This window comes from Archocentrus centrarchus, chromosome 13 (assembly GCF_007364275.1).
Source record: "Archocentrus centrarchus isolate MPI-CPG fArcCen1 chromosome 13, fArcCen1, whole genome shotgun sequence".
In the NCBI taxonomy this organism is placed as follows: Eukaryota; Metazoa; Chordata; class Actinopteri; order Cichliformes; family Cichlidae; genus Archocentrus; species Archocentrus centrarchus.
In genome coordinates, this window is record NC_044358.1 from 12904193 (window position 1) to 12930621 (window position 26429).

Below are 26429 nucleotides of genomic sequence, written 5' to 3' on the forward strand. Positions count from 1 at the left end.
CAAATACTGACGTAGTTTAAATGACGCAGGTGTACGGCAGCCTGGCTCCTATATAGAAATATAACCAAACCAACAGCAGCTAGTTGGCAGCCAGCTGAGTCCTCTATTGCAACGAGACGCATCACAGACACGTTCAGATTGGTTGTGACGTGTTGGCAGTCGTCAGCGTTTATCAATAATTTGTAAACCTGTCTGAGACTGATTGCAGTCAGTCCAACTCTGAGTGTTTGGAGACACGTCAGTAAGTAACCTGTCCCATCCCCTTCCAATCAGAAGTGGTCACTCAGAGGTTGAGGGTCATCCTTTGGGTGACCAGCTGGTCTCTGCAACTACTTGTAATCAGCAGCAAAAAGGTTCAGTGTCACCTTTAGGCTGCTGTTCTGTGTGAGTCTGAGCCATACGCTGACATCAGGCTGTCAGCCTCATTTAGAGCTCAGAAATCTGTGATCCACATTATAAATATGAGATCTGAGACTGTAGCCTCCATGATGAGGCTGTAGGTGAATGCTCAGACTGGTACGGATGCTGTGGTTAAAGAAAATGGGCTATATAAGCAAACCTTATATCACTGCTCACATTCATTCAAAGCCAAAACAACACCTGGTTCCTGAGGGCCGCTGCAGCTCTGCTCCTGTACGCTGTCTGCAGCTCTCTGCTGACTCACCTGGTTTGAACTTGTTGCTGTAGTCCAGGTCAGCCCGTCAGTGTGTGAGAGAAGCCCAGCTCGCCTATACCTGCAGCTTAGTGAGAGCGTGTGTGTGAATGATTAGCAGAGGCTTACACCATCCAGCTGTCACAGCCACGTATCCAGGTGGCAGCATGTTGCTTTAACCTGCGATAATCTGAGATCAGAAACACCTTAATAAGCTGTAATCTAGAACTGCTGTGTGTCTGCTGCCATTACATTACTCTGTGTGTGTGTGTGTGTGTGTGTGTGTGTGTGTGTGTGTGTGTGTGTGTGTGTGTTTTTCTCACAGTAAGGTGTGAATGTGTGGACAGCTGCAGGGCTGCCCTCCTGTTTGTCCCCCCTGCACACACACAAATGGTGCCCTCCTCACTAAAAGCACGCTGTGTGTGTGTGTGTGTGTGTGTGTGTGTGTGTGTGTGTGTGTGTGTGTGTGTGTGTGATGGCATGTGGATTCCATCTGCTGAAAGATGGAAAAAGGAAACAAAGGAGCTCATCCACACCTATGCACACCCAGTGGCCTCTCTGACCTACATTAACCCCCGGCATGGGGGACTGACTCATCAGAGCGGGGGTTCAAGTGGGATTTTGCAGGGGGGGGGTCCCAAGAATGGCTACAGTGGTGCAGCATGTGAAAAAAATTACTTAAAAATAAGTAGCATAATATTTTGTGCTGGTGCGACTCCAGTATTCAGTGCTCTTTTAGCTGAATAGATGCAGCTGTTTCATGAGTTATGTTGATTTCCAACACTGCCTGGTATTTTCATGCAACCTTTAAATTATTACATTTGCGTACTTCAGTTTGTTTTGCAAGAGGTTCCACAAAAACATAGTTCAGCCAAACGTAATGTAAAGATACAATATCTGATTTTAAAACTCTAAAATGAATTAAAATATAACATTTAAGATCCAATTAAATTTTATTATATAGCACCAACAAACATTTGCTGCTTTATACTGTAAGGTAAAGACCATATAAGCCGCTTTCCACAAACAGGGTTCCGGTGCCTTTATTTGAACCGTTCAGCGGTTTTTCCACCGCGGAAGCACTCGGCCGAAAAACGGGTTCAACTCCGCCCCTGCACGCTAGCTGGTCTGGAACCAGGAACGCGTGATGAAAGCGGCAGAAGGGCGTGACTCTGCCGTCTCAACATCAAGTTTTCTACCATATTACATGTGTATTACAGGAGAAAAGAGAAGCTGTGAATTAGGTTGGGCTCTAAGGCTGAACTTGCTGCTTTGTATCAGTTCATATCACAGATAAAAGGACACAAAGTGCGTACTTGTGGTCTTGCTCTAATCACTGTCTGTGTTTCCCTCTGTGCTGCACACAGATGCTGCAGTAGTTTGGTTTGGACCATAAAACGTATCTGCAGCACAGAAAGGGGAGCGTGTTCTCCCACGTTTGTGCGCTTCGGCTTCGTGTCCAGACGAGGACCCGCCCACACTCATACGTAAAGGAGCAGTTCACAGAAACGCGGTGGGAACGCGGGCCGTTCTTAAGCTTTTAGCCGGTTCATTGGGAACAGCACGAGCACCGTCACCTCGGCGGTGGAAAAGTAGCAACAGTGCATCATGGGAACCCCCCAGCAGCCTAGGCCTATAGCAGCATAACTAAGGGAGGGTTCAGGGTCACCTGATCCAGCCCTAACTATAAGCTTGATCATAAAGGAAAGTTTTAAGCCTAATCTTAAAAATAGAGAGGGTGTCTGTCTCCTGAATCCAAGCTGGGAGCTGGTTCCACAGAAGAGGGGCCTGAAAGCTGAAGGCTCTGCCTCCCATTCTACTCAACTCTTTTCTGATTACTGAGCAAGTAGCTCCATGTCATCACTGGAAACAACAGGAAGCTGCAGCAGATGAAAAATTAGCTCATTCAGTAGTAATTTGTATTTAATTACTCACTAACTGACGGACCATTCTGGCCCACTTAAACTCCTGTGTTTGAGTCCATTTGAGCAGGTCTCTTTGCTACCGAGCGAAGGATTTTGGGTATGTAACTGATGCAAACATGCTCGCATACAGGCCTCCAGGATGATAATGGTGCTCATTGGTTCACTTGAACAGCAACAGCAGGATTCAGCACAGAGATGATAAGTGTGAGAAACAGCAGTGTGAGGAGCTCAGAGAGTGACTGCGCTGGACAGTTTTCATGGTTTTTAGCATACAGTTTACATATGTATTAGTCCTTTTTCTGTTCTTCATACACTGCTGACAGCACAGGTGAAGGTCTGCAAAGCTCTGTGTGGGCTCTGCCTTTCAGCCTTTTAGTCCATTTTTACATATAAAACAACTGAGAAAAGTAAACTTTAAAAATAACAAATGTTAGCACACAGTCTGCAGGTGCTACCCTGCACATAAAGTATCTGAGCTGATGCTGGTAAAAATGAGGGAAAATATATACTTTAAGACAAAAAGGAGTCACATAAATGGTTTGATTTATTTACAACTCAATATTTAATGATTTAATATTCAGATATTCAAAAATCATGATCATATTCACAGATCCATGTGAGCCAAAAGCTCCAACTTCAAACTGCTCTAAATGCTCAGTTTCAGACTTTTTTTTCTTCCCCACTCTGTGTGACGTCAGTGAGAGAGGATATCCCTAATATGGTCATTTCAGGCACATAGGCCACACCCACTGGCTATTCAAAATGATTGTGAGAGAGCCGATTGAAAGAAAGGAGCTAAAATGGTTCAGAGGATGAGCGGTTGGTCCAAGGCTCAGACTGAAATAAAGAAGGATTATTTTGAACCGTGAATGATACAAAGCAACTCTAACAGAGTGCCAGGAATGAAACGATGGAGCTGGAAATGAGCAGAACAGGTCTCCTTTCAGGCTTCCTGCCAGAAACATTATTGTTTGGCACAGATGCAAAAAAAAAAGGTGATACAGAAACCGTTAAAGGCATGCTCGTCTGAAATATTCCCACAGGGCTGAAGCTTTTCCTGGTGCTTAGCTGGGATCTTTGCTGCACTGATTGAAGGGATGAAACACAAAGCTTTTCTCAAGTTCTCTCCCTTGTTTCATATCATTGGTGTTTCTTAGAGGCATTAACGTGCCGCCACAGTCATCTCCTTCTCTCTGCACTCTGTTGACTGTGGAGACGTGATTGAATTTAGCTTCATAAAACACTAATAAGCCAGGAAGTACTGCTGCTGCTGGTCTGCTCAGCTTTTGTCCCCTGCAGATGAGGTCTGTTTGCTCATGTCTGACAGCAGGACCAGAACAGATGTGAATGAGAGAAATGGCTGGTTCAAAGCGTGGCAGGTGAAGACTGTTTGTGTCTGTTTGTGTGCAGGCTGCAGCTCCAACGTGTCCCTCTGCCTTTCTGTGAGAGGAGCGAGCCAGACGCCACATTCACAGGTAAGCTCGGCTGCTTTGACCTGATTTTATTGATTATCGATTCTCCTTATAGGTCTGATCAGTTTCATGTGTGAGTGGATGGATTTCTGCCCTTAAATGCTCCATAAGAGTTTGGATTTATACACTGGAGGAGGTTTAACTGTAGGTCTCACACAGGCTGGATTGCATCTTTTTCCTCCAGCTGTGATATGGCTGCAGTTTCTTCTACGTTGTTTTTCCTTCTGGAGCCTCATCAGTGGCTTCATCTTCTCCTCCTCCATGGTCTTCCCCTCACCTCAGCGTTCTGCTCATTCCATGAGTCGCAGATGTACTCTGAAACCTTAATAACACACAGTTACCAACCCTCACTCTAAGTCAAAGAAGGATCAAAAGCGGTGCTTTTATTTAAAAAAGGAGATGAGTTCACTCTGATTGATTTAGCATTAGCATTAGCATCAGGGTTTTTCTGTGTTTGAGTGCTGCTGCTGCTAATACCACTGCTGCTACTCCCATGTGGCGTCTTAAAGTTCATGATGAATACTTGGAGGACAAGCATCTGTAAGCTTTGTGTGCGTTTCTGTTAATCGAGCTACAATCTACACAATCAGCCCACACCCTAAATGCAATTCCAACCTATCGGATGGAGCAAACTGGGAACAGCCGGATTCAGGGAGTGTGTGTGGAGCTAATCTGTGTGCGTGCACATGTGTTAGATGCTGAATGAATTAGCTGCCATCACAGCTGTTGTTTTACCACTTCAGCTCACTGTGCTGTGAAGTTACAGGAAAGAGCAAGACTGTGAAATTTAAGCCAGCAGGTGGAGCAGTGTATGCGACTCTTTGGATGATTTGTAAAATAGAGGGAAAAACTTCCTATTTTGAAGCCTAGATGTTGGCAGATGTAGTCCAAAGTCAGCAGTGCTTGGTTTAACAGAGGTGCACAAACCTGTGTGAGATGTTATTAATGAGCTAACCCTGCCATGAACACACGCTAACAGGAGCAGAAGCTGTTTGCTGCTCCAGCTGTTTGAGGTGATAAAATACCTGCAGCTGTGCAGCGTCCACATGCACATGACAGCAGCGGTGCCTTCATCAATTATTCAATCAATGAGCTCTGACACACACACACACACAGAGGGGGATCGGTCAGGTCTTAATGCTAAATCACAGTCTGCCTTCTGCGGCTGACACAGGTGAGCTGACACAGGTGAGCTGACACAGGTGAGCTGACACAGGTGAGCTGACACAGGCAGTTTACTCTGACACAGGTTCAGGAGTGATGAGCAGTGAGTCAGGTCTGTTCATCTTATCCATCTGATCCCTTCATCCCACCCAGTCTCACTCCATCTGATGTCAGCCTGGATGACATCTGAGTGTCTGAGGATCCCAGGGATCCACTTTGTGAGTATTAGCCTCACTTGTTTCCTGAGCATACCTGTAGGTTCACTTGTTTGAAAGCCTGTCTGTGCGTGCTAGTGAAACCTCCTGAAACAGCAGTCTTAGAGGAAGGCAGAGAGCTGGGTGTCGGTCCAATTCTGTAGCACTTCTGGTTAAATTCAAGCACACAGCTAGATGTTATTGTTTGAAACAGAAACTGTTTCCTTAGTCATTTCTCATTCTGGTGCTGGTTAGCCTGCAAGCACAGAGTTCATCAGGTCATTTGTCACGCTGCAGCAGCACGCTGGTGTGTGCTTCACTGAGGGAAACCAGAGCGTTTCTCATCATGGAAGTAACGGCTGTAACGGGATTCTGCATTTCTGACCACTCCCAGCATGCACTGCTGCCTTCATTATTTATTGCATTGCCAGAGGTGGAGTTAGACAGCTGGTAGATCAGGGATGGGGACAGACCCCCCTCCCCCACCATCAGCACACCTGTGTGTGTGCTGTGTGAAAGGGGGGGGAAGGGGACACGGGAATGGGGTGGGGTCACTGTGCTGATGAGAGCAGCAGCTTGGAGGGTTTGCCATGCATTTTTTATGTACTGCATCATTGTGTGTGTGTGTGTGTGTGTGTGTGTGTGTGTGTGTGTGTGTGTGTGTGTGTGTATTTGAAGTGTAGGCTTACAGCTGAGGGGTGGCTGAAAATGTAACAGTGAAATCTGTCCCAGTACAAACTAGAGTCTGCAGGCATTTCTGTGTAAGCACCATGTTAGGTGTTAGACTTTTCCCCATGTTATAACCCTATAATCTGCATGTTACTACCCTAAACTCTGATTTTCATGTCCTCGGGCCCTTTGAGGTCAGGGCTCTTCATTTACCCAGTTCTGGTTCTGGGAGGTTCTTTAGGGTTCTCACTGGATCAGTATTAAAACAATGGGTCAAGTGTCTAAGTGAGCTTTGTTTGAATGGGACCTGCTGTTGTTACGCCCCTGAAGGGGAGAAATAATCACAAAAGCGATGATCCGATGTTTCCTCACTGAGAGCATTTACTCGAATGAATATACACAATCCACAATTCAATAAAATGCCTTTACAGGGATGTTCAGAAAATGGCGGCAGGGCTTGGCGCTGCCGTAGGTTCGGCGTATCTCTCGAGTGGGACCTCGCTCACACAAACACACACTATGCAAAATTTTTAAACCTATATGCACATTTTATGAATGCTTAGAACACTATTAGCATACTTGTTATATAACATATCTTAGTAGCATCGATCACCATCAACATACCTGAAGGGGAGAAATAATCACAAAAGTGATGATCCGATGTTTCCTCACTGAGAACATTTACTCGAATGAGGAAAATACTGTGATATCCCCTAGGCTAGTGGGCGGAGACAAAAGCAATCAATCTCAGATGACTGGATTTAGACGACTTTTGTAGATAACTGATAATGCTTTTTAAACTGAGTTCTTAATAAATAATGAAATTTCTTAACAGTTCTTACAATAAAACCCTGATAAGCTATAACTCAACTGTATAATCTCTTTGAACCCCTCACAGAACATTAGTATTCACAACAATGGAGTTCTCTTACTTTAGCTTGTTACACTGTGATGTATCCACAGTATTCCTGACTTCGCGCCATTACCCATAATTCATAGCGGAGGCCGGTAGTTTACTTCCGTTTGCGCTGTAGTTCACGGTTGCGGGCTTACACACTTGCTGTTCATTGAAACATTTTGACACTGCAGTTTCTTTTACCTGCCTAAATGGTTCCACATCAGAGGTGGATACATTGCAAGGATGTTTTAAAAAGGTAACAGTGCCTCACCCGTCACGTGTGTAAATGACATGAAATTATGGCCCTTAGCTACATCGACATTATCAGGTACCTTGTTTTTTCTGAAGGTGTTGACGGCGAGGAATCACGTAATTATAAGAGCACCAGATTACCTTCAAAGCAATAAAATCAATAAAGTAATGCTGAACAAACAAGATAACGTTGTTTTCCTTAAAGCAGCTGTAGAGCTGAGCCAGAGCATCGGCCAAGCTAAGTGCTTAGCATGGGTCATGCTAAGGGAAAGTGGAGCGGTGGAGACAGTCAGCTGTTCCTGTATCTCTGATTAGGGAAATCATGTAGTGATGCTGCAGCTGTTCTGTGGAAGGTAAATCACTGATGTGGATATCAGAGTGTTCAGATCACTGAAACAGAAACACTGGACTGGCTGAAGGCTGTGATCGAGGAGACACGCAGCTGTCATCCTGCTAACTGCTACGTGTCTACATGAAGGCAGGCATTGTTTAAGCTTTGTGTAGGCTGTATGCTGTAGTGTCACACTATAAATAAAATAATGTAAAAAAATAAGAGGCTGTACATTAAAGGAAAACTTAAAACATAAGTAAAACATACGGTAATAGGATGTGACACTGGGTAGTATAATTTTAGAATAGAACTTTATTGTCATTCTACATACAATGAAATTCCATTCAGAACAGCCAACAGGCAACACTAACATAGAGGAGATGGGTGTCTGCAGCTGTTTCCACTAGGGGCGCCACCAGCACAATCAATCCCAGGAAGAAGGAAACAAAAAAAAGAATAAATTTACAGAATAAAATAATTTGAAAAAATGTACAGACTGATGTAGTGACAACCGGCAACAGCACAAGTTGAACCCGAGCTCATGTTCCAACTAATAAAGCCGCCCGTTACAGCACAAAGTAACCGCACTTTGTCATTAACTCTAACTTTGGGTAACCGGAAGTATAAAACCGTACAGCGGAAGTAGCAGTCTGTCATGGCAGCCTACGTATGGTCCTACAGAAACCTGTGGATATACTGTTACAGTGTGTGGAAGTGATCCCTGTGAACAAAGCTCACACTTCACACTGATCTAAATACTATTTTTTTCTACTCTTGGCTCTGTGTGATGTCAGTGAGAGGGGATAGGCCAAATTTGGTCATTTCAGGCCCGGAAGCCCCGCCCACCTGCTCTTTAAACTTGTTTGAGGCGCAGCTGAAAGTGCTGCTCTGAGCAGCTGCATGAGGACTGAGTATGAGGTAAATCAGCTGTCTGGTAGAGTCCTGCTTTGGTTTGGACCCCGTCTGAGGCGCGCCTGCAGCTGAGGACTTTTTTAAACTGCAGGCTGTTCCCTCAGTGTTACATCACTGGGATTAAATCTGACCAAACGGGGAGTTTAACCCCGTGTGCTCCACGGTGGCCTCCCACTGCTCCTCAGACTGAGGGAGGATTAAATGCACTGAATGGGGATCAGAGAAGTCCAGCTTAACTTAATTGTTTAGTAAAGTGTGAGATGTGGTGAGGTGGTGTCCACAACCCAACGACGTTCAGTTTACAAAGCAACAAATGAAGAGAAATATGTTTGAGATGTGGATGTTTGAGGAAGGGGGTTATTATATTTGTGGTGTTGAGGAAAAGCATGAGCTGGAGCAGGTGATGGATGGATGGCAGTTCATCACAGCCAGAGCGTCAGCTCAGAGTCTGCAGTGAAAAATGGGATTGTGTCAATTGTCCTGGTTTTCTCTTTGGTCCTCGGCTCTTTATTTCCCTCTGACCCCCGCCCGCCCCTCCCCCCTCTGTAGTGTCTCTCTTACTCTTCTTATTTGTGTGTCTGTCGCTGCACTCACACTCACACTCCCCTCTCGCCATGCTTCGTCTTTGTTGGATCCTTCAGTCTGATTTTCATTCAGAGCTTTTAAAAAGCTTTAAAAATGATCTCTTCAGTTACACACACACACACACACACACACACACACACACACACACACACACACACACACACACACACACACACACACACACAAAGAACAGTTTCACAGTGACGCCTGCAGTGACAGAAAAAGCAGGAACAGGAGAAACTGAGGCTCTCCTGTTCGTGCTGTCAGCAGTTAAACTACTCTGATGTAGCAGCAGCAGCACTGAGAGTACAGTAACCTGCTGTAATCCAACTGTAAGAATAAAATGAGCCGTGTGCTGAATCAAATGTACACTTTACACCACAATTCAGTTTCCTGAACCTTTACATGACCTGAAAGTCAGAGAAAAGGAAAAAGCTTTTATTTCCTGTGGTGTTGATGAAGCAGTGTGAGGAAGACGAGCTGCTCAGTAAGGGAGCCTGTGAGGGAGTGTCAATGAGTTTATTCTGTGAAAAAAGCAAACAGAGAAAACATTTGCTGTGTTTATAAATAGGAATACACTCTCCACCCACCATCAAATACACACACACACACACACACACACACACACACACACACACACACACACACACACACACACACACAAACACACACTCACACTCCTGCAGCTCTGTATTGACCAGAAGATGCTTCTCCTTCAGACTCTAATCTACTGGACGTCACAACTGATTTATCTCCACTGCTGTGTGTGTGTGTGTGTGTGTGTGTGTGTGTGTGTGTGTGTGTGTGTGTGTGTGTGTGTGTGAGACACATCATGTCTTCTCCTGTGTGTGCTATTATCAGTCACGTACAGTATAGGGTGGAGTGTGTGTATTGACTGACTTTATAGTGCATGTATGCATTAAGCCCAGTCATTAGAGGATGGACCTTCCACTTAAGGTACTGCAGTGCACCCTGGGAATGCATCGGATGCTTCACGCCAGCTTTTGGAGGCTTTACTTTCCCTCTTGTAGTGTCCGTCAGTGCCCTTTTCTTCCTCTCTCTGCTTCCTGTTTTAATCAGCCGTCTCTCTTGAGGTCCTCCACTTGTTTTCCACCAGCGTGCCGCCGTGCCTTCAACAATCAGCCCACATTTCAACATGATTCAGGTCTGATCGTTACGTAGCGTTGCTAACAGAAGCTGGGACCACAGCAGGCAGGATCTGTGGGCTGTGCCTTCAATCGTAGTTCAGTTTCTGGTGTCAGTGGCTCCAACTTTGGGCCCAAAGATTAGATGCAGTGCTGTTCTAGCCCTTTGTTACCCACACCAGCCTTGGAGTGTAGTTTAAATGCATCACAGTGATCCTACAGTGGACATCAGCATCAGGTCAGGGGCCATACAGTCTAACAATGTGAGGTCTGTGTAGTCCATGGATCTGCACGAGAGCTGCTCTGCTCAACTCTGACTCTGAGCTGCTCGTTCTGTAATCTCAGTCTCTCCATTGAAGCTAGGAGGCTGTCCCTCTGCTGCTTCAGGCTGCGTCGTTCTCTCCTCCATTCATCGGCTGAAGATTCCCATGTATCAGACACTGTCCACTGCTCGGGACTAGGGCGCTCTTGGCTGACAGGGGATGCAGAACGTGAATCATGTCTGCTGCCATGTTCCTCTTCCTCTAATAGCTCCTTGTGCTTTGAAGAAGAGTCAGTAGGTGGGGGTGGCGCTGAGCTGGTTGGGACACCGGACAGGTGGTAGTCTTCCAGGTATGCAGGGAGGGATCGCTGCCTCCTGACACACATACTGGGCTCCTTATCCCAGTGTGTTTCAACCTTTTTTGAGCCAAGGTACATTTTTTCATTGAAGAAATCACGAGGCACACCACCAGCCAAAAATGGTAAAAAATTATACTCTGTAGCCTATATTAATAATATAGTCATTCTCATCAAAGTTTCTTGAATAGAAATCAAATAAACACAAAGAAAAAAGTACTTTATCATCTTTTGTATTTCTTCTTTTAAATAAAAAGTGCAATTTAATTAACAATATAGCCATTCTTGGACTATAATAATATAGTCATTCTTATCAAAGTGTCTTGAATAGGAATCAAATAAATACAAAAAAGAACTTTATCATATAACATATCTTCTTTCAAATAAAAAGTGCACTTAACGTGTCCACTACAAAAACACAGCTTGAACATAACAAATACCACAACAATGTGGTCTATAGCAGAAAACCTCAGTGTTCTGCAAACTCTAATTCTGTCCAAAAGCATTCTGTTATCAGGAATACAGAAATATAGAGCTTATTCTGATAGAGCAATAATATTTGGGAAAGATTTCACTGTTCCACACTGAGAAATATGAAGAGTTGCATGTACAAAATGTCAGTCTCAGTGTATTTTACTCTCTCAATGTGAAACCTGTGCCTGTTTGGATGAACACAGAGCTGATATCTTGGCACGAATTGAAGACAGACACACACAAAGCTCTTCCTCAGCAGCTCTCAGTCTCTCTCTGCTTTTAGTTATTACCAGGGGTGAAAGTAAGCCGGTACGGTCCGGTACTGCGTACCACTAAAAGATTCTGCGCTGGTACACAGTACCAACAAAAGATGGAGCGTCTGTCTGCTGTAAAGCTGTCATTCAGAACCAGTCACGGCTGCACTTTGGGTCAGAATAAATCCTCTAGCAATAAGCAGTCTAAAACAAGACTTAATCAGAACAAAACTTAATTGCTTTTTTTTCCCTCATTTCAAATTGTTTCTGAACTGTTCGTGCTATGCTGGCGCCTCAAATCTCTAGCTTCTATCTCCTCAGAGATCGAGGACAGCCACATAAAACGCACTGCATCCGCTTACGGGACCGATGTAGTGCATTTTATATGGCAGGCTAGACCCTCCTATTTTGATTGACACCTCTTTCGGCCAGTCATGTAACTGGCTGCACCAACATCAACCGAAACGCTATGTGACACCCCCTGGTTATTATTGGCTCTGGAAAACCCATTTCTTCATATGACTGGCCGAATGAGGTGTCAATCAAAATGGGAGGGTCTAACCTTTCATATAAAATGCACTACATCCCGGAGGACAGGACACGGCCAGTTAACGGGTAATGACGTGGGTTTTCCAGAGCCAATAATAACCAGAGAGCGTAGTTTTTTTTCAGGTGATTTTGGTTCGGCCAGTTAACAGGTTAAAACGTTCACCGCTACGTTTAATGTCGGTCTGCTTGTTACAAACTATCTAAATTAAAAACAAATAGAGATTAACTAATTGTGTTTCATGTTATTCTGCTCAATTTCCACAACACAGCACAGCTCAAAAACACTACTTATGACCAGAGAGTTGAGCACGCATTCAGCTCCAAAACACAGTGGATGCCAAAAGGACTGAGGTTTGAGAAAGTTTGGTGGTTATTTCTGTCCAGAAGTTTTGTGTTGGTGGACAGAGCCAGAATGCATGAAGGTGCTCATCGGTTGTGTTAAGTGTGCAAACATCTCAGTTCCTTAACAACAAAAATATATTCCACATTGTCAACTTCTAAATTCTGCCTTATCCAGGCAGGCTATATATATATAAATAAATAAATAAATAAATATAAATATATATATATATATATATATATATATATATATATATATATATATATATATTTAGGGGTGGGACTTTAACGTGTTAATTTCGATTAATTAATTATGAGGAAAATAACGAATTAAAAATTTAAACACATTTTAATCGCACTTTGCACCTTGGAACGTTTCTCAGTGCACGAGTTCCAGGCATACAGATTATATCGACGCACAATGTCAAAAATTCAGGGGCCGCATTGTTCAAAGGACCCGGCCCACGTAGACCTCGCAGCCCATGAAGACCGCAAAGGCCGGAAGTGAGCGGCTACCCTTCATATCAGCGTCACCTGCCCTCACCTCACACCTGTGTAAAAGCAGCTGGTTAAACATAGAACGAACTTTTGCTCCTTTTCAACATCAAGGAATACAGCTGAGCGAATGATTAATTTCCAACTCTATTAAGTGAGACATTAATGTTGAATAAAACTATCCAGTTATGATGCTTAACTTTAATTTCAGGAGTTTGTTTATCACAGGAGCACTTCTACCCTTCGTTGGTCTGTGTAGTAGACTGGTGGGAAAATAAACAAAATTTTGAGGTTTAAGCTTCCATCCATCCATCCATCCATCCTCTTCCGCTTATCTGGGGCCGGGTCGCAGGGGCAGGAGCCTAAGCAGAGAAACCCAGGCTTCTCTCTCTCCCCAGCCACCTCCTCCAGCTCATCCGGGGGGACCCCAAGGTGTTCCCAGGCCAGCCGAGAGATATAATCTCTCCAGCGTGTCCTGGGTCTACCACGGGGCCTCCTCCCGGTGGGACATGCCCGGAACACCTCACCCAAGAGGCGGCCAGGAGGCATCCTAATCAGATGCCCGAGCCACCTCAACTGGCTCCTTTCGATGTGGAGGAGCAGCGGCTCTACTCTGAGCCCCTCCGCACTCCTCACCTTATCTCTAAGGGAAAGGCCAGCCACCCTTCGAAGGAAACTCATTTCTGCCGCTTGTATTCGCGATCTTATTCTTTCGGTCACAACCCAAAGCTCGTGACCATAGGTGAGGGTAGGAACATAGATCGACAAGTAAATCGAGAGCTTCACTTTTACACTAAGCTCCCTCTTCACCACGACAGACCGGTGCAGCATCCGCATCACTGCAGAAGCAGCCCCGATCCATCTGTCGATCTCCCGCTCCCTTCTCCCATCACTCGTGAAGGAGACCCCGAGATACTTGAATTCCTCCACTTGGGGAAAGAACTCGTTCCTGAGCCTGAGAGGGCACTCCACCCTTTTCCAGCTGAGGACCATGGCCTCAGACTTAGACGTGCTGATTCTCATGCCGGCCGCATCACACTCGGCTGCAAACCGTTCCACTGTGAGCTGGAGGCCCCCCCCTGATGAAGCCAGCAGGACCGCATCATCTGCAAAGAGCAGAGATGAGACTCTGAGGCCACCAAGGAAGAAGCCTTCCCCCACCTGGCTACGCCTAGAAATACTGTCCATAAAAATTATGAACAGAATCATGACAAAGGGCAGCCCTGACGGAGTCCAACACCCACAGGAAACGAATCCGACTTATTACCGGCTATACGGACCAAGCTCTCACTGCGGTTGTACAGAGATTGAATGGCCCGCAACAACAGGCCAGACACCCCATACTCCCGCAGGACCTCCAAAGGATACCCCAAGGGACACGGTCGAATGCCTTCTCCAAGTCCACAAAGCACATGTAGACTGGTTGGGCAAACTCCCATGCACACTCGAATATCCTTGAGAGGATAAAGAGCTGGTCCAGCATTCCGCGACCAGGACGAAAACCGCATTGTTCCTCCTGAATCCGAGGTTCGACTAACGGACGAACCCTCCTTTCCAGCACCCTGGCATAGACCTTACCAGGGAGGCTGAGGAGTGTGATCCCCCGAAAGTTGGAGCATCTTAAAGATGGGGACCACCACCCCGGTCTGCCAATCCAATGGCCCTGCCCCAGATCTCCACGCGATGTTGCAGAGGCGTGTCAACCAAGACAGCCCTACAACAACCAGAGCCTTCAGGAACTCAGGGTGAATCTCGTCCACCCCAGGGGCCCTGCCATCAAGGAGTTGTTTAACTGCCTCAGTGACCTCAACCCCAGTGATGTTCAAGTCATCTCCCTCGTCCCCAGACTCTGCTTCCACTACAGAAGGCGTGTCAGTGGGATTCAGGAGTTCCTCAAAGTATTCCTTCCACCGTCCAACTATAGCCTCAGTTGAAGTCAGCAGCACCCCACCTGCACTATAAACAGTGTGAGTGAAGCACTGCTTTCCCCTCCTGAGTTGCCTGACGGTTTGCCAGAATCGCTTTGATGCCGTCCGAAAGTCTTTTTCCATAGGCTCACTGAACTCCTCCCACACCCGAGTTTTTGCTTCGGCCACTGCCCGAACTGCATTCCGCTTGGCCTGCCGATACCTGTCAGCTGCCTCCGGAGTCCCACAGGCTAACCAAGCCCGATAGGACTCTTTCTTCAGCTTGATGGCTCCCTTCACCTCAAGTGACCACCATCTGGTTCGGGGGTTACCACCACGACAGCCACCAACCACCTTGCAGCCACAGCTCTGAGCAGCAGCCTCAACAATGGAGGTGCGGAACATGGTCCATTCGGACTCAATGTCCTCAGCCTCCCTCGGAATGCTGTTGAAGTTCTGCCGGAGGTGGGAGTTGAAGCTCTCCTGGGGCTTCTGCCAGATATTCCCAGCGCACCCTCACAATACATTTAGGTGCGCCAGGTCTGTCCAGCATCTTCCCCCGCCACCTGATCCAACTCACCACCAGGTGGTGATCAGTTGACAGCTCAGCTCCTCGCTTCACCCGAGTGTCCAGAACATACGGCTGCAGATCTGATGATACGATTACAAAATCGATCATCGACCTGCGACCTAGGGTGTCCTGGTGCCATGTGCACTTATGGACATCCTGAAGGCGTAGGGAAACTACCCTCTCGTCCACCGGTGAAAACTCCGACGTACAGGCAGCAAGCCGGGGGGGATACAAGAATACCCACCCCAGCTCGCCGCCTCTCACCGAGGGCAACTCCAGACTGGAACAGAGTCCAGCCCTTCTCCAGGAGACTGGTTCCAGAGCCCAGGCCATGCTTTGAGGTGAGCCCAACTATATCTAGCTGGTATCTCTCAACCTTACGCACTAGCTCAGGCTCCTTCCCCACCAGAGAGGTGACATTCCATGTCCCAATAGCCAGTCTTGATAGCCGGGGATCGGTCAATGTGTGTCCGCTTACGCCCTTGGCCACCGCCCGACACACATTGCACCCGACCCCTGCGACGCCTCCTGCAGGTGATGGGCCTACAGGAGGGTGGGCCCATGTAACCTCTTCAGGCTGCGCCCGGCCAAGCACCACGGGCTAATGTCCGGCCACCAGACGCTCTCCCTCGAGCTCCATCCCCAGGCCTGGCTCCAGGGTGGGGCCCCCGGTAACCCTATCCCGGGCAGGGTAAACTGTTCCTTTGCTGTTACAATCAATGGGGGTCTTCTGAACCGCTCTTTGTCTGGACCCTCACCCAGAACCAGTTTGCCATGGGAGACCCTAGCAGGGGGACAAGCCCCCGGGCAACATAGCTCCTGGGATCACTGGGACACACAAATCCCTCCACCACGATAAGGTGGCGATTCATGAAGGAGAAGTTTAAGCTTATGTTGATTAATTCATCAACCAATCTTAAATTAATATTTATCATGTTAAATATTCAAATGTGATTAAAAATGCGATTAATTTTGATTAATTAATTACAAAGCTCCTAATTAATTAGATTAATTTTTTTAATCGAGTCCCACCCCGTGTGTGTGTGTGTCCTTGTCACAGTACTGGCAAGAATTTAAAACTACTTTCACCCCTGGTTATTATGGTAATTCAAAGTTTCTTTGATCAGCCGCCTCAGGCTCTGTGCTAACCAGCTGTTCAGCTAGTAGGGGCAGGTAACGGTGCTTCAGCGGCGATCGCCCGCAGTATAGGGTTACAAATATGTATGCTGTGTGCGCGTTTCAGATGGCTATCATGTTGCAAAACTACCGCTGCAAACTGTCGGTCTGGGCATTCAACCCGTGCTTTGCATGCCTCCAGTTTCTTGCTGTGGGGTTTTAAAAATGGCAGGTTTGATTCTGGTGAAGGAGTCGCTCTCATGCCTCCGCTAGTGACCACACTCCCTGGCCAATCAGAGGCAGGCTGTCCTCCGCGTCACATTTTTGTATGGCCTCGGATCGCTTAGAACCTCGGGTGAGTGAATACGGGAAAAGGACCAGCAAAGTGTACCTGATTCTAATGTAGATGCCGTCAAATCACGGTGAGTCGAGGCGACCTGCGGCGAGTCGTTCTGTATGGAAAAGTGGCTTAATTCTCTTGTCTCTATGTACAATGCAATTCGCTACCTGCTGCTATCTAGTCTAGTGATATGGAAGAGTATTACATGATTATGCTCCAGTCACTACTACATCACAGACACTCGTGGCATATTACGTGAAACTGGATAATTTCCCACGGCACACCTGACGATCTCCCACGGCACACTAGTGTGCCACGGCACACTGGTTGAAAAACACTGCCTTATCAAATGACATGGACATCCTTTTCTGCTGTGGACTCTGGATCTGGCTCGAAGGACCACTTTGTGAGGAAGGGTGTGCTTCCTGGCTATTGTAATTGTGCTGGATCACGAAGGTAAAGCCCGCAGCAGGTGATCGATCAGAATCACACGGAGGTCATCACTGGATTTTAGTTTGGACTTTATTTTCCACCACTGGTGCGGTTACAGCTGTATCTCTCTTTACACTGGTATGTGGGTTGGTGTGTGTGTGTGTGTGTTGCTACTTTCCCATCGCTGAGGAGCCGGTTCGCGTGCCAGTGCCCGTGCTATTCCCAATGAACCGGCGAAACGGGCCCGCGTTCCCACCGTGTTTCTGTGAACTGCTCCTTTACGTATGAGTGTGGGCGGGTCCTCGTCTGGACACAAAGCCGAAGCGCACAAACGTGGGAGAACACGCTCCCCTTTCTGTGCTGCAAATACGTTTTACGGTCCAAACCAAACTACTGCAGCACACAGACAGCGATTAGAGCAAGACGACAAGTACGCACTTTGTGTCCTTTTATCTGTGATATGAACTGATACAAAGCAGCAAGTTCAGCCTTAGAGCCCAACCTAATTCACAGCCGTGAAAATCGCTTCGCTTTCTCCTGTAATACACATGTAATATGGTCGAAAACTTGATGTTGAGACGGCAGAGTCACGCCCTTCTGCCGCGTGCGGGGCTGGAGTTGAACCTGTTTTTCGGCCGAGCACCGAGTGTTTCTGCGGTGGAAAAACCACCTAATGGTTGAAATAAAGGCACTGGCTCCGGTGGGAAAGCGGCTTTTGTGTGTGTGTGTGTGTGTGGTGTGTGTGTGTGTGGTTCTGAAACAAGAAACCCCAAAACATATTGAAACATCTAAAGGTAGTAATATATATATATATATATATATATATATATATATATATATATATATATATATATATATAATACAATACACACAGTGGTGGACAGTAATGAAGTATTTGTACTTCGTTAATGTACTTCAGTAGATTTTTCAGGTATCTGTATTTTTTTTACTTTTACTCACTACATTTTTACACAAGTATCTGTACTTTCTACTTCTTACATTTTCAAAACAAGCTCGTTACTTTAGGTTTAATGCGTCTGAGAAACATTTGCATTTCCGGTCAGTGTGGAGCCGACTTCTGATTGTGAGCGTACTTTTTCTCGGAAGTCGCAACAACAGGGTGGGAGGGGGGGGACCAGACATCCCACACGGTAGAGGGAGGGGCTCCTGCAACGCTCGCTCGGAGACCGGAAAGAGCCAGAGGAAGTTGCGCTTTACATAGAGGCTGCACGCCGGAACGGTGAGGAAAATAAATGACAGAAAACGTAGAGCACAAAAAAAGTGTGTGCAGTTTGTCACACAGTGTGTCTGCAGCTAAAAGAACAGCTGCTGTATTTTAAGGGAGAGCAAAGAATGAGATAACTTCACTCAGATGGAGAAAGATGTTAGAAAGAGGTAGAAACGTCCTCCAAGGAGATACTTTTACTTTCTTACTTTGAGTAGATTTCAGAGCCTGTACTTTTTTACTTTTACTTGAGTACAGAATTTGAACCAGTACTTCAACTTTTACCAGAGTAATTTTTAACACAAGTACTTGTACTTGTACTTCAGTATTGAATGTCAGTACTTTGGCCACCACCGATAATATATTATATTTGTAATTACATACATTACAGTTTAACAGCCAATTAACCTACCAGCTAATGCTGTTTATGTTAGATATTAGTATTTATCTAAACCTGAAATTCCAGTAAAACCAGAGTAGATAAATAACTTACCTGATATAAAATTTCTGATCGTGTCCTTAGTCCAGTTCTCGTCCATACATTTGATGGTTTGCAACCACAGACGCCTCCAGTTTCTCTCAAACAGCCGTGATCAGTACAACTTCAGTCTGCTGTTGGTAGATTCTGACAGCCAATCACCCAACAACTGGACATTTTGATGCTGATACTGGTTTAGAAATCACGTTTTACCTCCGTGCAGTCTCGTTGTCCTTATCAGATTGAATGGAGTAGCAGTTCACTACCGTTGCCAGCATGCGTCTGCATACTTTTGATGATGAAGGCTGTAGAAGGGTCTATACATGCATCCACAGAGACACATTTTACTTTGTCCTCACAGGTAAAGTCTGTCTCCTTTCCATCTCTTCCCTCGTTTCTTGCAATTTTCCTGTAGACACAGTGAGTTTGCTTTGATTGGCCAATCAGCAGCAGGCAGTGGGTCAACACTGACCAACGACAGCCTCTCCTGTGATGTCAGACGGAGTCAGAAAAGCTTTGCTGATGATGATGATGGAGGGCTTCTGTATGCTCTTCCCTTCTTCATCCTCATTCTCCTGCTGGCTGCATGTTCACTTGAACCCACTTTACCTCCATGCTCTGCTGTGGCAGTAATCAGCATCTCCATCAGCAGATGTGGTGGTGCTGATGCATTCAGAGGCAGCGCCCGTGAAGTGACACAGAATACAATATATTTGGCTGCAAACTGTTTCTGAGTTTGATGTTTGAGGCCTCTGATGCTGTGAAATCCAGGGATGATGTGGTAGTTACTTCCTGCTTGTTGTTCCTCCAGCCGCCCACTTTTCCCATAAACGGACCGGGTCTGAGACGGTCGATCCATCGGACAGGGACTCACAGGTACAGGTTTCCTGAGGAATAGCCTGCAGAACAAAGAACAGGAACAAACACATTTCCTTCGGTTTGGACCCAAACCCCTCGGCTCAGTTTAATCTGACACCGTTTGATTCAGGGATGAACAAACTGCAGGTACTTTGTGATTATTAGTTTGTGTGCATTTGTTTTCTAAGTCTGCCTTTTGTATTTGCAGTGTCACAGCCTCTGAGCTGTCCCGTTTAAGTTTGAATAAATAAATTAAAGCTTGATTGTTTTATTTTGACGGTGTAGTGTCTGCCAGCTGGTTCAGTCTCAGTTTGTTGAGGTCTTTATGTGAAGGCAGTGTGCAGATAAAGACTGTGTGGGACACCAGCAGTATTATCATGTTGTTTCTATTTTATTAAAGCGAGGAAATCAATGAGCTGCGTGGGCTCTGGATTAAGATGAGGTGTCACAGTGTGTCTCAGCTTGTAGGTGTTGTTGGATAAAGTTGTGTACTGAACCTGTGCTGTCACAGTGCTCCGCCCAGCCTGCAGGCATACACTCAGTGTTAGCAGACAGGAATTATGATGTGCTGTCAGAGAACGTGTTAATAATTTGTCACTCAGTGTTTTTGTTTTACCTGATGATGAAGTTTTCATGCTGCAGGTTTGGTGCCATACAGCGCTAACAGGTACACACACCTGCAAGTCCTTTATTAAACTAACACTGAAAACTATCGTCAGAGCTGCCGAGCGATAACACACTGACACTAAAGGAGGCACAGGGGGAGAAAGCTGTTCTCAGTGGAGCCACAGAGACCAAATCCTTGAGTCACAGCAGGTCCCCCTGCTGGGGGCTTCATGTGACCCTGTAATCCATGACAATATTGATTTTTTTTTTTTTTTTTATGTATGTATGTATGTGTATATATGTATATACACATGTATATGTATATATGTGTATATATGTGTATATATGTATATGTATATATATGTATATATGTGTATATATGTATATGTATATATATGTATATATGTGTATATATGTATATGTATATATGTGTATATATGTGTATATATGTATATGTATATATATGTATATATGTGTATATATGTATATGTATATATATGTATATATGTGTATATATTCTAGTGTTTTCAACAAGGATGTTGGTGACACCGAGTTAAACCGCGAAATGAAGACCCTGGAGATTAGTTGCAGCTTGTTTAATTGTCTTCATAACATGTGTGGTGAAAACTGAAATGACAGAAAATAACCTTGGACTCAACAAGATTACACAAATAAAGTACATCAACTCACTAAATTAACATTTCGGCAAAATAAGCAGTAATATTCAGTCATCAGTATAAGCTGTTAAATAATTGCAACTTACGGCGTTCCTGCCTGATAATTCAGTGTGGTAAGCATCCGATCAGATTACTTCAGGTATGTTCTCTTGTTTAACGGCAATAAAAAACGTAAAACCGTTAGTCCGCTGCCAGACCGGAAGTGCACGGCCGGAACCGGAAGTAGAATTTACCGACAACATTTCCTAACAAAAACTTACATAAAGCATGAACTGTTAATCTAAACACCTCGTAATCATTCTTAATAAAATAGAAATATTTTTAGAATTATTTATTTAACATATGAACTTATTTATTCAAAGAAATGCCTTAAGGGCAACACACTCCCCGCCTGGCCTCGTGAGGCCACTATACTAAACAATACAATAAACATTCAGTCCTTTGGCATGAGCAGAATAACTTCAGTAACTGGTCGCATAAATGTCTTTACAGAGCCTTGATCACATGCCTTTACCTCAATCTTTCTGACTCGATTGTCCTTGCTTGGGAATGTGGCAGTGATCCTTGCCATGGGCCAGCTGTTACGTCCGACCTGCTTGTCCTTGAGCAGAACTAAGTCACCAACTTGGAGATTTCTGCGTGATACAGTCCATTTCTGCCTTTGTTGTAATGTGGGCAAATACTCTCGCCTCCAGCGCATCCAGAACTGGTTGGAGAGAGCTTGGACTTGTCTCCATTGTTTGGTGTAAAGGTCTTTATTGAAGAACTCTCCAGATGGGGGGAGAAGGCAAGACCTTTGTGTAAGGAGCATTGAGGGGGATAGAATAAAGGGGTTCTCTGGATCGGAGGACACAGGAACAAGCGGCCTTGCATTTATGATGGCTGTAATTTCGGCCATGAGAGTGCAAAGCACTTCGTGAGTCAGTTGAACCTTGTTTTGCAATAGCATGGAATCCAGGATTCTGCGGGCGACTCCGATCATGCGCTCCCAAGAGCCTCCCATGTGGGAAGCATGTGGCGGATTGAACTCCCAGCTGCAACCTTGCTCTGTTAGGTACTTCTGCATTGATTTGTCCATTCCTAGTTCCTTTGAAGCTCCAACAAAATTGGTGCCACGATCAGATAACAACTGTTTGGCGGGTCCTCTTAGAGCAAAGAAGCGGCGGAGGGGGTTTATGCAGCTGGACGTATCTAGAGATTCGATTACCTCAATATGGACGGCTCTTGAACTCATGCAAGTAAACAAAATGGCCCACCGCTTACTTTCAGCTACTCCACCTCTGGTACGCCTGGTTGTTATATTCCAGGGCCCGAAGACGTCAAGGCCAACATAGGTGAAAGGAGGACAGGTTTTTAGGCGTTCAGGTGGCAGGGCCGCCATAAGTTGCTGTTCTTGTTTTCCACGCAGTTTGCGGCAGGTTAAACATTTGTGGATTACTGAGTTGATCAGTCTTTTGCCACCTAAAAGCCACAGTCCAGCAGCCCTGATTGCTCCTTCCGTCAGATGACGGCCTTGATGCTCTGTTTGCTCGTGGTGATGACGAGTGAGCAGAAGGGAAATGTGACTGTCTTTGGGGAGAATTACAGGGCTCTTTTCGAAGTTCTCAATCTCTGAGTGTTTAAGTCGGCCTCCAACAGAAATGAGACCATCCTGTAGGATTGGGCTGAGCTTTTGTAGAGGGCTCTGCTTTGAGATCGGCTTGCAAGCATTAAGGGCAGAAAGTTCTTTTCCAAAGTGGGCCTTTTGTGCCTCTTTGAGGATGATGGTTTTTGCTTGAGATAGCTCCTCTGGAGTAAGAGGCAGGTGACATTTGTGCCAGCCTTTGCATTTACTGTTCGGATTGGTCCTATTGAAAGATTTTGCGATGTGGATAAGATTTGCTATTGCTCTGACTAAGGACTTAAACGTGGAAAAGCGCTCAAAACGCTTACTGCTGGGTACTTGGAGGTGAGTGGCATGTGTTCTGATTTGTGGCCTAATTTCTGAGTCCTTTTCAGGTTCAATTAACTCAAACATTCCACTCATTTGAGTTTTCTCTGCAGGAGAATGGTGGATGAAGGATGGTCCGGTAAACCAGGTGGACTTTTTTAGCTGAGCTGCTGACAACGACCTCGATGCGTGGTCTGCTGGGTTTTCCTCTGTGCGCACGTAGTGCCATTGTTCTGGCTTTGAAGACTGGCGAATGCGCTGTGCCCTGTTGTGGACATACTGGTAGAATCTCTTAGACTCATTACAGATGTAGCCCAGTACAACCTTACTGTCCGTATAAAAGTGTACTGCGTCAAAGTGCAAGTCCAACTCATCCTGAATGAGATCAGCCATTTCTACCGCCAAGACAGCTGCACACAGTTCAAGTCTTGGTATAGTCAGTTTTGACAATGGAGCAAGCTTTGCCTTGCCCATTATGAATCCGACCTCAACTTCGCCATCTCTTTGGACTGCCTTTAAACAGGCTACAGCTCCTATGGCCATAGTTGACGCGTCTGAGAATAAACACAGTTCTTTGTGCGTTGCTTGACTGAGTGAGGTAGATGTGTAGGTTCTAGGGACGTGTAGTTCTTTTAGGTCCTGAAGGGAATTTCTCCACATTTCCCACTTGCTTTGCTTGTCCTCAGGAAGGGGTGTGTCCCAATCTGAACATTCTGAACTGAGCTCTCTGAGCAGAGCTCTTCCTTGGATTGTGACAGGTGCCAATAGGCCCAGGGGATCAAAGACACTATTGACGGCTGACAGTATGCCACGCCGAGTAAATGGTTTGTCTGTGTCGGCTACTGAGTAAGTGAATGTGTCTGTTGTTATTTCCCAAATGAGCCCAAGGCTTCGCTGGGATTGTGTTTCTTCACCACTTAAATCCAAGGCTTTAATGACTGGTGCACAATCTTCAGGGCAGAAGGCCTGCATGACTGCCTGCGAGTTAGAAACAAACTTATGCAGGCGCAGGTTGGATTCAGCGAGTGAGGCTTGTGTTCTCTGAAGCAAGTCTATAGCCTCGGCGGGAGAGGGAACGGAGATCAAGCCATCGTCAACGTAAAAGTGCCTCTCCACAAACTTGACAGTATCTGCTCCATAGTCCTTTGCACCTGCTCTGATGGCCCTGCGTAGTCCGTAAACAGCAACAGCAGGAGATGGTGAGTTGCCAAATACATGGACTTTCATGCGATAGTCGATAACTTCCTTATTTATATCATTGTCCCTGTGCCAGAGAAAACGGAGGAAGTTACGATGGTCCTCACGCACCATGAAGCAGTGAAACATTTGCTTTATATCTGCCATGATCGCAACACTTTCTGTCCGGAAGCGGAGAAGAACTCCAAGGAGTGTGTTATTTAGATCAGGGCCAGTAAGGAGGACGTTGTTAAGTGAGACACCAGAGTACTGGGCGCTGGAGTCGAAAACAACCCTGATCTGATTGGGTTTCCTTGGGTGGTAAACTCCAAAGGTTGGAAGGTACCAGCACTCCTCTTCCTGTTTTAGTGGGGGTGCCACCTCAGCGTGACCATTAGAGAAAATCTCTCCCATGAAAGCCACATATTGCTCCTGCGTTTTGGGCTTCCTGTTTAGGTTGCGTTTTAAGGACAAGAATCTCGTGATTGCCCGCTCTCTGTTGTTTGGCAGTTGCTGGCGAGGTTCTTTAAACGGAAGTGGGGCGACCCAACTGTTGTCCTCATCTCTGAACATAGCACTGTCCATCATTTCGATAAAGAGAGCATCCTGTACTGAGGGAGCTGGTTTATTGTCATTTTCTGTCTGGTTAAAGACCGTTTGTCCTAGAGTTTGCTCGGGTGCTTTACTTGGCCTAATTGTGTGTGGCGTTTCCTTGAATCGCAGAAGGCTGTCACATGGTTTGAAAACTGTAGGGCGACCATTTTCCAGGACAACTGTTTTGAGAGTGCTGACTGTCGGCCTATGAACATTACCCAGACAAACCTCCCCAACTACAACCCACCCCAGGTCTAAGCACTGGGCGAAGGGCGCATTATGGGGGCCATTCACTCTCTGCCTGACCTTGTGCACCCGTAGAACATCTCGCCCTAGTAACAGGAGTATTTCAGCTTTAGGATCTAGTTCTGGGATGTACTTTGCTATGGATTGGAGGTGTGGCTGGTGTAGCACCGCACTAGGGGTTGGGATTTCACTCCTGTTGTTGGGAATGTCTTGACACTCAATGAGTGGGGGTAGGGGAATAACCACTGATCTATCTAGTGACTCAATTTCAAATCCTTCAGCTATTTTACCCCAGGTTTCAACCACACCAGAGCATGTTCTGAGATTGTAGGCGAGAGGTTCATTTTTAATGTTGAAAAGTTCAAAGAACTCAGGCCTGGCTAAGGAACGATTGCTCTGATCATCTAATATTACATAAGCTTTGATAGCTCTGTCTTTGTAACCCTTTGGGTACACCCATGCAAGACATATCTTGGAGCATGAACGACCCCACTGACCTGGACTGCACACATCCGTGCAGGTTGTTGTGACATTGACTGCGTCTGGACCGTTTTCTCCCTCCCCGCCATCCTCCAGTGCTGGTGAGGGAGCCTTGTGGATCTGTGGTGGAGGACCTGGGTGCATGACTGTGTCGTGACTCATGCTATTACATTCAGAACAAGTTACTGCAGATTTACAGCCCTTTGCAAGATGACTGTCTGAAGAGCAGCATCTGAAGCATATTCCTTTCTCTTTGAGGAAGGCCTTCCTTTCGTCGAGTGGTTTATTTCTAAACGTTCTGCATTTTTTGAGTGGATGTGGCTTATTATGCAGTGGGCAGTTCCTGTTAAAGTCCTTGATAGGCGGAAAGATATTGGTTTTGTGTACAGTAATCGGTTTCCTAGAGTCAAAGTTCTTTGCATAAGGTTTTTCTGGTTTTGAGTGTATTGGGCTGTTTTGTTGGTGGAAACTCGGATCATTGCGTTTCTTTGCCTCTTTGCATATGAATTTGCAGAAATACTCAAAAGGTGGGAAACAGCCTTGATTTTCCTCTTTGTATTGAGAGCCATGTGACATCCACCTCTCCTGAAGTCCATACGGGAGTTTTTCTATGATTGGGCCAATTGCACGAGAAGTGTCCAGATATTGTAGGCCAGGGAGATATCCGTCTTCCTTGGCGCTTTGAATCTCTTGTAGCAGGTCCCCTAATTCACGCAGCTTGATGTTATCTTTTACAGTTATTCTTGGAAAACTGTCCAGTCGTTGGAAGAGTGACTTTTCGATTATTTCGGGTGCTGCATAACATTCGTTTAGTCTCTCCCATGCCTTGTAAAGCGCCAATGTGGGGTTGTTGACGTGTACTGAG

The 26429-nt window shown here is 45.8% G+C and overlaps 1 protein-coding gene across 1 annotated transcript in view; it reads left to right on the forward strand.

The window, feature by feature from the left end:
* The window catches only part of pak1 (p21 protein (Cdc42/Rac)-activated kinase 1), a 77544-nt gene that overhangs the window by 13581 nt on the left and 37534 nt on the right, over nt 1-26429 (forward strand). The window contains exon 2 of the mRNA XM_030743909.1: nt 3988-4052. The gene's annotated coding sequence lies outside the window, so the exon portion shown is untranslated. The remainder of the gene's footprint in view (nt 1-3987; nt 4053-26429) is intronic.